This window comes from Bidens hawaiensis, unplaced genomic scaffold (assembly GCF_021521415.1).
Source record: "Bidens hawaiensis isolate Kalapana, Puna unplaced genomic scaffold, B.hawaiensis_p1.1 tig00034198_1, whole genome shotgun sequence".
Classification (NCBI taxonomy): domain Eukaryota; kingdom Viridiplantae; phylum Streptophyta; class Magnoliopsida; order Asterales; family Asteraceae; genus Bidens; species Bidens hawaiensis.
The window spans coordinates 40,351-53,428 of record NW_027495902.1 but is presented as its reverse complement, the minus strand read 5'-3'; the positions used below and the strand labels follow the sequence as shown (position 1 = coordinate 53,428).

Here is a 13,078-nt window from a genome sequence, read left to right as displayed (position 1 = left end):
AGATCGACTCTCAGACCATTTCTTTTATTACAATCATCAGTTAATTAAACAATAAAAAAGGATAGCGGATGCGAAATGGTAACCAACCAACGAATAATAATCTAATTAAATTGCTTTTGGTTCAATCACCCCAAGAATATATATATAAGGTTTGAATCAAATACAAATAAAATTAACGTGATAATTGTGATAATCAAGTAGAGTAACTATATATACAAGTAGAGTTAGTAATTACATAATTACTCTACTTGATTCTCACAATTAGCACGTTAATTTCATGTTTGCATTAACTTTCCTATATATATATATTGCTGGCTATTGTACAATAATAGCTTATCGTGCATTACGTACGCGATCATCCAAAACGTTAGATTACAAAACACACGGTGGCAATTTCATAAATAACCCAAACTAGTTCGTGATCAAATTCATCAATTACAAATCAATTTTGATCCAAATTCTGAACTTCTCGCTCTATCTCATCCGATTAATTTCTAAACTCTAATCAGAGCTTAAAGCATAAAATCTCAAAAGGCAAAAATCAAAATCAAAATAAAACGTCGTTGAACATCAAGAATCTTCAAATTGATCAAAAATTGATGATTTAATCAATCGAATTGATGTGTAGGAGACTTTAGAATCATCAATTGATTATGAAATTGCATGATAATACACTCAATTGAGCTCTGATTAGAGTTCAAATTATAATTAGCTAAGATGGTATAAAATTATAATTTACACAGGTGAAGTTTAGGACACATATAATTTGAGGGTGTTTTAGATTCGAATTAAAAGACACAACAGTTTAGTATATATTTGGTTAAATGAAGCCAAATATCCAATTGTTGATGATTATTGGTGATAAAACAAATTGTATAATTAAAGTTTAAATTTTATTTGAAAGTTGAATAAAACAAAAACATCCAAAGATTAAAAAATTTATCCATAAATAAAGAAAACATAGATAGTGAGTCTAACAAACCAAATCATCAAGCATAATAAACCAAAATGTCTAAAATCTTAAAAGATAACAATGAAATATATTCATTGTCATTATTATCAAATCATAATCTTTCACTTTGAAACCTTCTCTAATTTTGGTGTTAAAAGTTTCACAACCTCGTTTAGAATTGCATCACTCGTTGTGGGCTTGTCTTCAACACTAACTACCTTAAATTTACTTGCTGACATGCTTGCTTCATCATCAACCTAAAAAATATTCACGAGTTTCCTCTTCAATTTTTCATCTAATGACGTAGTAGATCCTTTGTTATTCTTACTTTCATCCTCAACATCCACATTAGAACTTGGAGTTTGATTATTACCAATATCAGAAACCTGGTTTTAACATAAGATCACAAAGAAAAAAAATGTTGACGGATTTAAATTATGTATGCATTTAAAAAAAACAGTTTATAAAGATTATAAATGCACCTTAATGGAAAGAGAACCGCTTGATTGTATTTCAGAAACAGATGTTCCAACTGTAACCGAATCAGTATCGAGTGGTGTCACACCCCGACCTAGGGCCTAGGCATATGATCAATAGTTAGTACTTGTCTGTAAATTCATCAGAGTTAAGTTCTTTTAGCGAAAGTCTTTTGAATAAAATATTATTATATTGAAAAATCGGGATTTGAAGGACAAACAGTCCAGCCGTTCCCGTCGCGCGAACCGCTATTATAAATGCCAAGTCATATGGCGGCTGCCACGTGGCACCACGTGCTGCCACGTGTCTACACGTGTCATGCATGCAGAATGGGTACTCCATGTAGGGCGAAGGAATAACAATCTAGTATTTCGTGTAAGGCGAAGCAACTCAATGTTGGTCTTTATATTTTGTATTTCGCGTAGCACGAACACATTATTCCTGGTCCGTTCGCGTAACCCAAAATAAAAATGGGATTTTCCGGGATGTTACAGGTGGCTGAAAATTAAAATGGTAAGGCAATAACAACTGTTTTCAATTTTCATAACCAAAAAACATTTATGGTATAATTATTTAAGTTAATTACTAGATGAGCAAACAGCCTTTTCTCAATTTCGGAAATAATACAATGATCATCAGTAAGCTTGGAAATACCATAATCTTCCACACTGTTTTTGAAATTGAAGTTGGCAATGTCAGCCTTGAAAGCAAATTTAATGTCTAACAAACAATCCAACTCAGATGGAAATTGACCCTTGACGACCACATTTTGTAACAAAATTTAACAAAAAAACTTTAAAAAAAACGATTGAAGATAAAAAGAAACATCGCTATACAAAATAAAGTATGGAAGGTGAATGACATGGAAGATTAGGTGGACAGCATAGGAGAAGGACAAGTGGATAAATTTGTTTTTTTTTAATAGATTATTTAGATGAGTGAGAAAAACAAGAGGAACTAGGGACCAAATCAGCTTTATAATAAACATGAAGGATAAGCATGACATAGTGAGAATCAGTAAGGACCAATTAATAAATACTCTCCACTTACACAATGGACCTCCAACCTAGGGTTTAAGAGCCGACCCACAAGGGTTTTCCTCTGCGTCATTTCACATGTCACACTCAATTCAATCATCTAATAATAATCATGTGGGCGATTCGAAGAGCCTCTGTTCGCATCAAGTAATCTTTCATCACTGCTGTATTTGTTGTACCATGATTACTTTCGTTGCAATGAATTTGAGCGTGTGATTTTTTATTTTAACGAATTTATTATTATTGCTGCCCCTTGGTTTAATAGATCGATTAGTAATCTATGGGCATTAGACGATTGTACTTGTTTTATTGTGTTAAGTAATTTGTGTGATGCATTCGTTATATTTGGAAATGATTTGATGTTCAAATATTGGGGGTTTGGTGAACATATACCATTGGTGTCTTTGTGGCTTCTTTTGATGAAATTGGGGATGACCATTTGGTACGGTACGGTATTCGACCCGTTTTTCCAGAAAAAATTGTATGAACATTGTCATGAGTACTGCATTACCGCTAACGTACTGATAGTTTCGGTACAGTATTCGGTACCAACTTTTCGAGAAATTTGATGTCGGTACTGTTCTGATGTGATATAGAGATGAGCATTTTGTAACAATTACTGATAAATTCGGTACCGTTTTTCGAGAAATTCTGTACCGGTACCAGTATGGTACTGATCTCATCCTTATTTGATGTGGTTTTGAGAGTAACATACATGCTTTGTTTGATGGATTTACTTGTCTATATATGTATACTTTTGGATTTCATGTCTAATTCTGGTTTTGTGTGGTTTCTGTTCTTAATGTTGCAAGTAGCTATACCAGACATTTGGTAACAGTTTTTTGTTTTATCTGATATGTTGGATTTTTATATGATTATATATTTGACGAGTAACTAATTGATTATCAGTATTTTTTGAAACTTGGTTGTTGGATTTTAACTGCTCTGTTTTTTATATTTATCTTTTTATGTGCTGTCATCTTTACAGGTCCCAGTCGTTATCATCAATAGCTTTTCGGGCTTGCAGTGGTAAACTTGACACAGCAAGTTCCACTTACACGGCCCACATTTGGCTTGGTGGGCCCGCACCACGTACATCTGATGGATCTCTACTTATAAGGAGATTTTCTTCACATATTGGGAATCATAGCTTTTCCTCACAAGCTGGATCTCAATCTGAGAAAGAAGTGATCAAGGAGCTGACGTGTCAGGATCAGAATCTGAATCTGAATCTGAAGATGAGCTGAATCCATTAGATAGCGAGGAAGTGGTGGCGGAGAATAATAATGGAGAAAGAAAAGGTTCTTCAGGATTGTTTAAGGTAGTTGTTGATTCTTCAACAGTGTCTGCTAAGAAAGCTTTGGATAAGTGGGTTGAAGAAGGAAACGAGTTGTCTAGGCCCGAGATTTCACACGCAATGTTCGAATTTCGAAGGCGAAAGATGTACAGGAAGGCTTTACAGGTATTATGACATAACCATATTATGTTTGGGTGTGCATTATTATATGCCTGATTATATGATTAGTTTGATTTAAAGTTGTAATAATCAGTTTTTTATTTACATTGAAAAATTTCACTCACTTATCTTATGCTATTTATATTAGTTAGAAACTAGTTGAAATTGTATAACCTGAACTTTAAAAAATAATTTGTAAAATGGTTTTTACAAAAATATTGTTGTTGATACAAAATGAATGATCATATTTTTGAAGTGAATTGTTAAACAGTATACATAAATGTGTTTTTGGCCCATTAATCAGGTTTGTCCATGCTCAAACAAGTGGCTACCTCAACTTCAAAAGGACATCTACACATATTGATTATTAAACTGCTTCTGTTCATAGACTTAAAAAACATGAAAAACCTGAACTTGTGGATCATTTTATCTAGGTAGCATGTGTTGCTTAGTTCTTTGTGTAATAACAATTTTAAATGGTTTCATCTTTAGTCACTTTTTTTTAATTGCTTAACTCGCTTGACCTGTTAGAGATATAACATAATCCAATTGACCCATTGATTAGTAAATGGTTGCCATGAGTAGGTGAAGTCATCTTACTTTATATACCTCGGTTTTGCAGATGTCAGAATGGTTAGAGACACAAAAAACGTTAGAATTTTCTGAAAGAGATTATGCTTCTCGCGTTGATTTAATTGCCAAAGTACGTGGCATGCAAAAGGCTGAAGCCTACGTCGATAAAATTCTTGAGTCGTTTAAAGGTGAAATTGTGTACCGAACTCTTTTAGCTAATTATGTTCTCAACAACGACACAAAGAAAGCCGAAAAAGTATTCAACAAAATGAAAGACCTGAATTTACCTATCACCTCCTTTGCTTGTAATCAACTGCTTCTTTTGTACAAGCGAACTGACAAGAAAAAAATAGCTGACGTGTTATTGTTAATGGAAAAAGAAGACGTGAAACCGTCACTCTTCACATATAGATTAGTAATTGAAACTAAAGGCATGTCAAATGATATTATTGGTATGGAGCAAGTTCTTGAAACCTTGAAAGCCGAAGGGTTGGAACCCGATTTAAGATTGCAAGCCACGTGTTAGCCCGACAATATGTTTACGCGGGTATGAAGGAAAAAGCAAAAGAGGTTTTAAAGGAAATGGATGGCAGCAATTTAAGTGAAAACCGAGGGGCATTTTCATCATTACTTCAAATATGCGCGTCACTTGGAAGTGTAGATGATGCTAAAAGGGTCTGGGAGGCGTGTGAAAACAACCCGCGATTAGAAGAATGCATGAACGCGATTGAGGCGTTTGGAAAGCTGAAGAAAGTTGAGGAAGCCGAGGTGGTGTTTGACCAAATGTCCAAAAAATGGAATAGACTCTCGGCTAAACATTATACTTCCATGTTGGAAGTTTATGCAAACAATAAGATGTTACTCAAGGGAAAAGAAATTGTGAAGCAAATGAGTGAAAGCGGGTGCAGACTCGGGCCATTGACTTGGGATGCTTTGGTCAAACTTTATATAGAATCAGGGGAGATTGAAAAGGCGGATTCGGTTCTGAACAAGGCTTCACAGCAACTTAATGTGAAGCCGTTGTTTGCTACATATATGGCGATTTTAGACCAGTATGCTAAAAAGGGAGATGTGCATAATGCTGAGAAAATATTTTATAAAATGAGGCAGGTTGGGTATGTTTCAAGATACAGGCAGTATGATGCTCTTTTGCAGGCGTATATAAACGCTAAAGTTCCACTTTACGGGTTTAGAGAAAGGCTGAAAGCTGACAACGTTTTCCTGAGTAAAGTACTGGTGGAACGGTTGGCTCAGGTGGATGCGTTTAAGAAGACCGTTGTGTCGGATCTGCTTGATTGAAATTGGAATACTGGGTTTGAGTATATGTATGCGAGCATTTTGGCTTTAAATAAGCTAACGTTTTATTAAGTATTTTTTTTTTTTATTTTAAAGTTTAGGAACTTTAGTTTTCTCTAATTTTGAAGTAACTATAGCATGCTGGATGTTCTTAGGAACTGGTCTTGTGGTGGTGATTTGAAATGAGTTTGCAACTTTTGTGATACTTTAATGTAATATGAAAGAAACTTCCAGTTCTTTATAAATCATAAGCAAGCAGCTGAACCATTATAAGCATTGGATCAAGTTTGAATCCGGAATACATAACAAAAGCAACAACTTACAACACAAAGTCACACCTCTAGGAACAACCCATTTGATAATGGCACCACTTGTTACCAAATTGAACGATTTCTTACCCGATCAAACGTCAATAGTTAAGTGTCATCAATTATCCTGCCGCTTAAAAGTCTTGTCATTTCTATTTTCTGAATTACCCAACACGTGTACGCAATCGACAACCATGCCTTTTTCAACACCTTACCTGTAATTCGCAATTCCAACCTTTTCTTATCGAGTTGGGTTTCGACCCGCCAGACAACCTCAACAGCCCACACCAATTAATATTCCACCCCCTCCCATACAAAGCTTGCAGCATCACATGAGTTAAACATATGCTCAACAGATTCATCATTTCTTAAAAACAAATTGCATAACAAAGAATTTACCATAATACCCCTCTACCTCAAAATGTTGGCTGACAGAATCTGATCTTGAACTAACCGCCACACTAAACAAGCTACTTTTAACGAGTCCCATTTTACCCAAAACAAAGTTTTTAATTTGTGATTCCGAGAAAACACACTCATTCAACATCTTTAGTGTAGATTTGACTGAGAAACTCCCCGATTCCTCTTTACTCCATTGCCACCTGTCTTTATACGTAAAGCCTTTGACGATATATATCTATCTTGTTGCCCCCAACCCATCTCCCTTTTAAAGTGCTCAATAAAGTCCGTACCCATCGATAGCATTTCATCGACAACTTTTAACCATATTCCACCAAACTATAAAAATTGATCTTGTCAAAACAACATTTCCCAATTTATGAATAGCTGAGACACGATGGCATAATGAACTCTCCTCCGTCCTTAACTCCCAAAGACATTAGGCCCATAATCCAGTTCAGCATCCCAGCTGCCTCACTCCCTCTCTGACCACGTCCTATTCATACTCATCCCACGTACCCATTTAGCTCACTTGATACCTACCACCCCTCCTTCGCCTCATTATGCTCACTTTGTCTCCATATCCTCACCCGATCCTAATCACACTATCCCTTCAAATCCTAAATGCTATAATTATATCCTATTTTTGAGATTTACCAGGCCACAAATATTTAAAAGAAGTTAATGAAGCACAAGCGGAATTCTGTGAAACGAACGCGCCCATTGGTGAGTAACGTTTGTGGAAGTTGCTGATGGGAGACCATAAAGTTGTTGAAGGGAATGTGGTTGTGATGTAGAAATAGAGTTAGAACTGTTTGAACAGGACTACAGAATTTAACAAAGTGAACTAAGAACAAAAGGTGTTGCAACTACTGTTAAAATTAAATAAATAAAATTATATAAGCAAGGCCTTATCACCTAAGCCTTTCAACATATGAAATCAAAGGGAGTTGCTAGCAATAATCCATGCAGTCAACCATATTTGACTCATTTTGCGATAAAGATAGCCGTACCTAATTTCCAACAAAACCGGCGATTATGAAAACGTTTATAAGAAAGGATCTGAGAATAAGTGGTTTCTAAAATCCAAACAAATTTAATAAACTCTATCCAAGTGTCTTGGAAATCTTATCCTCACTTGACTGTTTAATATCATGAACTATAAGATAATCGATGTTACAGTTGGTCTTCAGGAGAAAGAGTAAGTTAGTTGTGATACAATCTAGTGACCAATTAAGAACATAAATACTTAATTGGATGCACAAGATAGAATGTTACTATTCAAAGCATCACTAGGCACTTTTAAAGCTCAAGATAGAATGGAACAGTTACATAGAACCGAAAGGGATTTTTGTTATGGTCATAATAGTTGGGGGGACTAAACTATATTTGCATGATAGGCTAGGGCTGCCTGTAATAAACAAACAAACTATTAGTTAGTTAGTTAACTCTCTGTACGTACATAAGATTATCGAGAAAAGGGAGCTCGTTATCGAAAGTTGAGATATATTCTTCTTCATTTTCTATCCAATTGTAACCCTAAAATTTTAGGAGATTGATAAATGACATTAAGGGGAGTAATGTGATACTTATGGTTAGTTAAAACTTTAAAGTGATAATATTATCCATCAAGATAGTTGGAGCATGCAAATGCCATTAAGTCAAAGTTGAGGAATCATATTATCTCATATAAAACGTTATCACTAAATTTGGTATATTAATTAGTTATTTAGGATATTTAATTTCACAAGAATATCTGATGTATTTGTTTGTCAAAAATTGAACTTTCTGTCCATTTGATAACGGGCGTAATTACGCTCACTTTGAATTGTCAAATTTGGTTAATCAGTAGAACATAGTAAAACAAGAAAAATAAATTTGAATGATATTTATGCCAGGTGTTATAGACCACATTATGAGATGGGTTTACAATTATTATTTAACATGCCATCAAAAGTGAGGCTGATTGCTGGTTATATGAGAAAAAAGGTAAAGAAAATACAGTGGGAAACTAGATACTTGTATCTGGTAATTCCAGAATACGCTTTTACCCACACCAACAATGAAGTGCAAACTTGCACTGGAAGCACTTAAAGATCATTTCATACTGCAAGTCTGTGCCACAATGTATGCATTGACCATCAGCATTAATCCCTTGTACAAAGGTTACAGGGTGCGGGTGATCTCTATGCTTATATCTTCTTCCAAATTTGATATTGATAAACGTAAAGACATAATCTCTATACTTGGAAAATGTGTACTGCTCACATTGAAGTTTTAGAGGAGCACAGGCAGTGTGCATAGAGGAGGTGCAAGTGCTGCAATGATAGAACCACCTTGTAGGGTCAAATTCCTCCTCACAAATATCACAAAAGTATTCACTACTATGGTTCTCAGCTGGATAATATCTCAAACTTAGTGCATGTTTATCGTACCTATGCCTTATTGTTTTAGGTAATAACAAAGCACACTTCGTATGCAAATAGAAATCACAAGTGGGACAATGGAACCCCACATGTCGTATCGCTCGCCTACATGCCTTACAAGCCTTTCTTACTGATGAAGCTTTAAATCTTAAAAGGAGATGATTAGGGTGAGCTTCATGTGTGATTACATCAGGTATGAAGCCACAATTGGTATCCACATAATAGTCACAATGCATGCACCCATATGCAAAACCATTGCAAGGTAACTCACAAATTTCACACCAAAATACACCTAACAACCATTCAGGTTTCTCTGGCATGAGAACAAGTGTATGCTCTGGATGGTTGTGGTGGTCTTTTATTTCAGTGGGTAGCCTAGTGCATTCACAATGTTGTTGGGAACACTTGTAAAAGGGCACATTGGTGATTGGTCTCACACATCCATCACAAATTAGTTCCACTTTTTTCATGGGATCATGGAGAGAAACTGACCCGTTAAGGAGTGTGTCATAAAGAACCAGCGGGTGTGGATGACTAAACCTTTCACCATCAATCTTCCTTTTAGTAACGAATTCACCTTTGTTGATAAAAAGGTGCATCAGAAGGTTGTCATTTTCATCACGAAATGGACACCAAATTAGATTAGGATGGTCGTCATCTTTGAAATTTTTGTATGTTTTGCCAAAGCCTAATGAATGAATGACATGTTTAAAGTTAAAACTAAAACTGGCAATCAGAAAATCTAGTATTAAAAGGAAAAGCATAATTAATAACCTGCTGGCATTAAGATAGAAGACATAAATGCATCATTTGGTGAAGTCGCACAATCAACATGGACATAATATTGACATTTATTGCATCTGTAATGCCATATAGCTGAAATAAGAAATTTATCACAAACCCTGCAACTAGGAAAGAACTTCGCCTTTTGCTCATTATAAGGAAAAGAATAGGCAAGGGTAAGTAAATGAGGATGGCTGAAGTTCTCATTCGTAGACTGTTGGATTAGTAACTTGGCTGGAAGCAAAGCGCAGTTCACGTGGATCATGAAATGAGAACACGTTGTACAATGGTAGAAGGTCCCGGTATGCTCACCTTTACAAGCATCACATGCAGATGTCAACGGACGGAAATAACGTTGTAGTTGATGAGGATGACAAGGATGGTCCATCTTCTGTTCGGACGTTGTCGCACAGATTATGTCCATGTCGAATTTGCAAATGGAACAATGATAACTATAGAACTTGCTCCTCGAAATTTTGCAAATATCGCATAACCTCTCACTAAAAGAAATTTTGAAACCGGAAGGATAGAAATCATGCAATTGAATTTCCTCAGATAATGTAAGATTATGGCCAGGATGTAATGAGTGGTTTTGATGGATTGCAGGCAGTTGTGCACAGAATTTGTGTAGGGAGTAATCACAATCCTTGCATGTGTAATAACACAGATGAAATGAATAAATCTCTTCCTTACACATATTGCATTCACCAACATGGCAGTCTTCTTCCACATGATCATCTTTATCTTAATCTTCGTTTTCTGTGTCAGAATTTACATTGTTGTGGTCCGGATGCAGTTGGACAAGGTTGAGCTCATGCTCGTGGCTGAAGTGCTGAAGCTGCTCCATAGCAACTGCATCCAATAATAAAATTATACATGCGTTAAAAAAAATCATATGACCAAAAATATTCTCATGTTATAATCAAGCACTTGGTGTGAATTATGCTTTTCTTTCATGTTATATGTATTTACATTCCAAATAAGTTCCTTCTCTGTATATTAAATTTTCAAACGAATAAGTCTCTAAAAACTGCAAGAACCAGAGACATATCTGCATGTACTGTTGCAGATATAGTTTCTTTCTGTAATTATAGCTAGGTTGTTCACCCCTTAAAAACACCGTGGGTCGCTTACCACTAAAACACAGCACATGTATATTTCTCCCTTAAACAGAAGACTCCAGATTACTTATTATTTTATACTAACCTAGGTTTTATATAAATGGACAGGAGTGGTTTTACACATAACATGTACAAGACATATATTTCGGATCAACATAATCCTAACCGGATCAAAATATATTCCAAACCAAGTTCATTGGCACAAAACGCATACAACTCACATTGTTATGAGCTTAACATAATGTAGGCAAAACAACATTATACTAGACTAGGGCACCTGTATATAGATACCCCATACAGGGCCCACCTATTATGGTAATCATGATTATGTGGTGATGATTCAAGAGTTTAAAGCATGTAGTTTATTTGCATTCGAAAATACAACACCACGCAAAAGTTAAATGCAAACACGACCCGTTTGACCCGAAAAATTTAAACTTTCTAGTTAGAGTAGTATACCCAGAAAGTTTAAATTTTTTGGGTCAAACGGGTCGTGTTTGGGTTCTTTTTTCTGATATGGCATTCGGGTTTGTGTCGGTTCTAATATGCCAATCGCAGATGTTTATTATGCCTAAATCCTGGAACTAGAAAGATTAAAAATAATGAAAACATTTTCTCTTATCTGTACTTCGATTTCTGTTCACTTATTAACTTCTCTTGGAAAAATAGTAAGACATTCGAATAAAAGCTGCAAAATACAACAGCACCCTAAAATTTACTGCAGATTTAAGATTAATTATCTTCCGTTTACAAACTTATGTTTCTTATTAATTTAACTTCAGTTTATTTGATTTTTCCTAAAATCCATATACAAATCGGCAACAACTTAAAGCCTTATTTTCAAAACTGATAATGATGAACACTATGTTACACGTTGTAACAACATATAGATACTCCTCATTCGAGGTTTTTATCAAACACTCAGTGTGCATTTTACTTTCATTTCATGTTATATTTCTTTCATTTTCAAACTAATTCTAAATATTAATCATCCAAATGAATAAAAATCCAAAAAGTGTAAGAACTCGAGACATACCTGTAGTGTACTACTGCAGAGAAAAGCTTCGTCCTTCGATCAGCAAACTGTAAAAAAGATAACTGATAGATCGATGTTTAGCGAATGAATTGAAGACGGTAACGGAATGGACGAATAAATAGTGATTATTAAGAATATCGTTGTTTACACGAAAGGAATTTGGGCCCAAAAGGGATTCTTGGAGTGATTGAACTGAAAGCAATTACTCACTTTTGTGTACAAAAAGAAACGATTGTACATAAAGTTTATTCTAGCTAGAGTTGCAGCATAACTTGGAGGACTAAAAGTGTCAACTGTGAAAGATGTTAGTTAAGCTGCTCAGGAGTTCGTTACCAGAGACAACGGCTATAAGTCAACTTATCTCGTTTCTGAATAATAACTTTTGTAATTTCGTATTCACTGAAGCTTTCCTTTCGATTGTGTATTGATTCTGAGATTTCGTTTATTTCTTTAGTTTTTCAACAAATGATGTCTAAAGAGAAACGCGCCCACTCGTTCGTAGCCGCGAGATGAAAAAAAATTTTGAACTAAATAAATTTAATATAAATTATGTTTTTTATGTTTTTCTTTTAATTTTTCATCTGTGTAAAAAAAATTTGTTTATCATATAAATTTCAATTGATAACATAACTTATTAAAATTAAACCAAACAGTATACAAAATATAACATAAATTGTATTACAAAAAATCAAGCCAGTGTTTATTCAATAAAAAATAATGCAAATTTTAACATTACGAATGTGGCATATCAAACTACACAAATTTTATCGATGTGAATTACATGGCTTGTCCTCCTGATCCTTCTGAGCACGTCCAATGCAAACCACACCGAGCAATGATCTCAATATGTATTCCGAAACCATCAATTCCATTGTTGTAGTACGCTACCAACGCAGCACCGCCTGCTCCTGCGTCGCCGTCAATCGTTTAAATTTTCTGAGATCACCAATCCTAACATATTTAGCTTGTCTTAGACAAGGATAATGTGGATTTGAAAGAGAAAGTGGTAGAATATTATCCATAATTTATGAAATACACATGTATATCATAATTTCAAGTAGTGTGATAAAACTATGCAAATGTGTTCTATTTGTAGTTAAGATTTAGCAAGGTTTCAACTAACTCATTTAATTTTCAATTAAATGTAGGGGGGTTGGCAGATGACACAACTAACTCATTTATATATATATATATATATATATATATATATATCA

General features: G+C 34.8%; 1 pseudogene across 1 annotated transcript; it reads left to right on the top strand.

Moving 5' to 3' along the window:
• Positions 1 to 2,574: 2,574 nt before the first annotated feature.
• LOC143585882 (pentatricopeptide repeat-containing protein At1g80270, mitochondrial-like) lies at positions 2,575 to 5,846 on the top strand (annotated as a pseudogene). The gene is made up of 3 exons (XR_013144611.1): positions 2,575 to 2,613; positions 3,455 to 3,928; positions 4,545 to 5,846. The product of XR_013144611.1 is annotated as a pentatricopeptide repeat-containing protein At1g80270, mitochondrial-like (transcript).
• Positions 5,847 to 13,078: the final 7,232 nt, after the last annotated feature.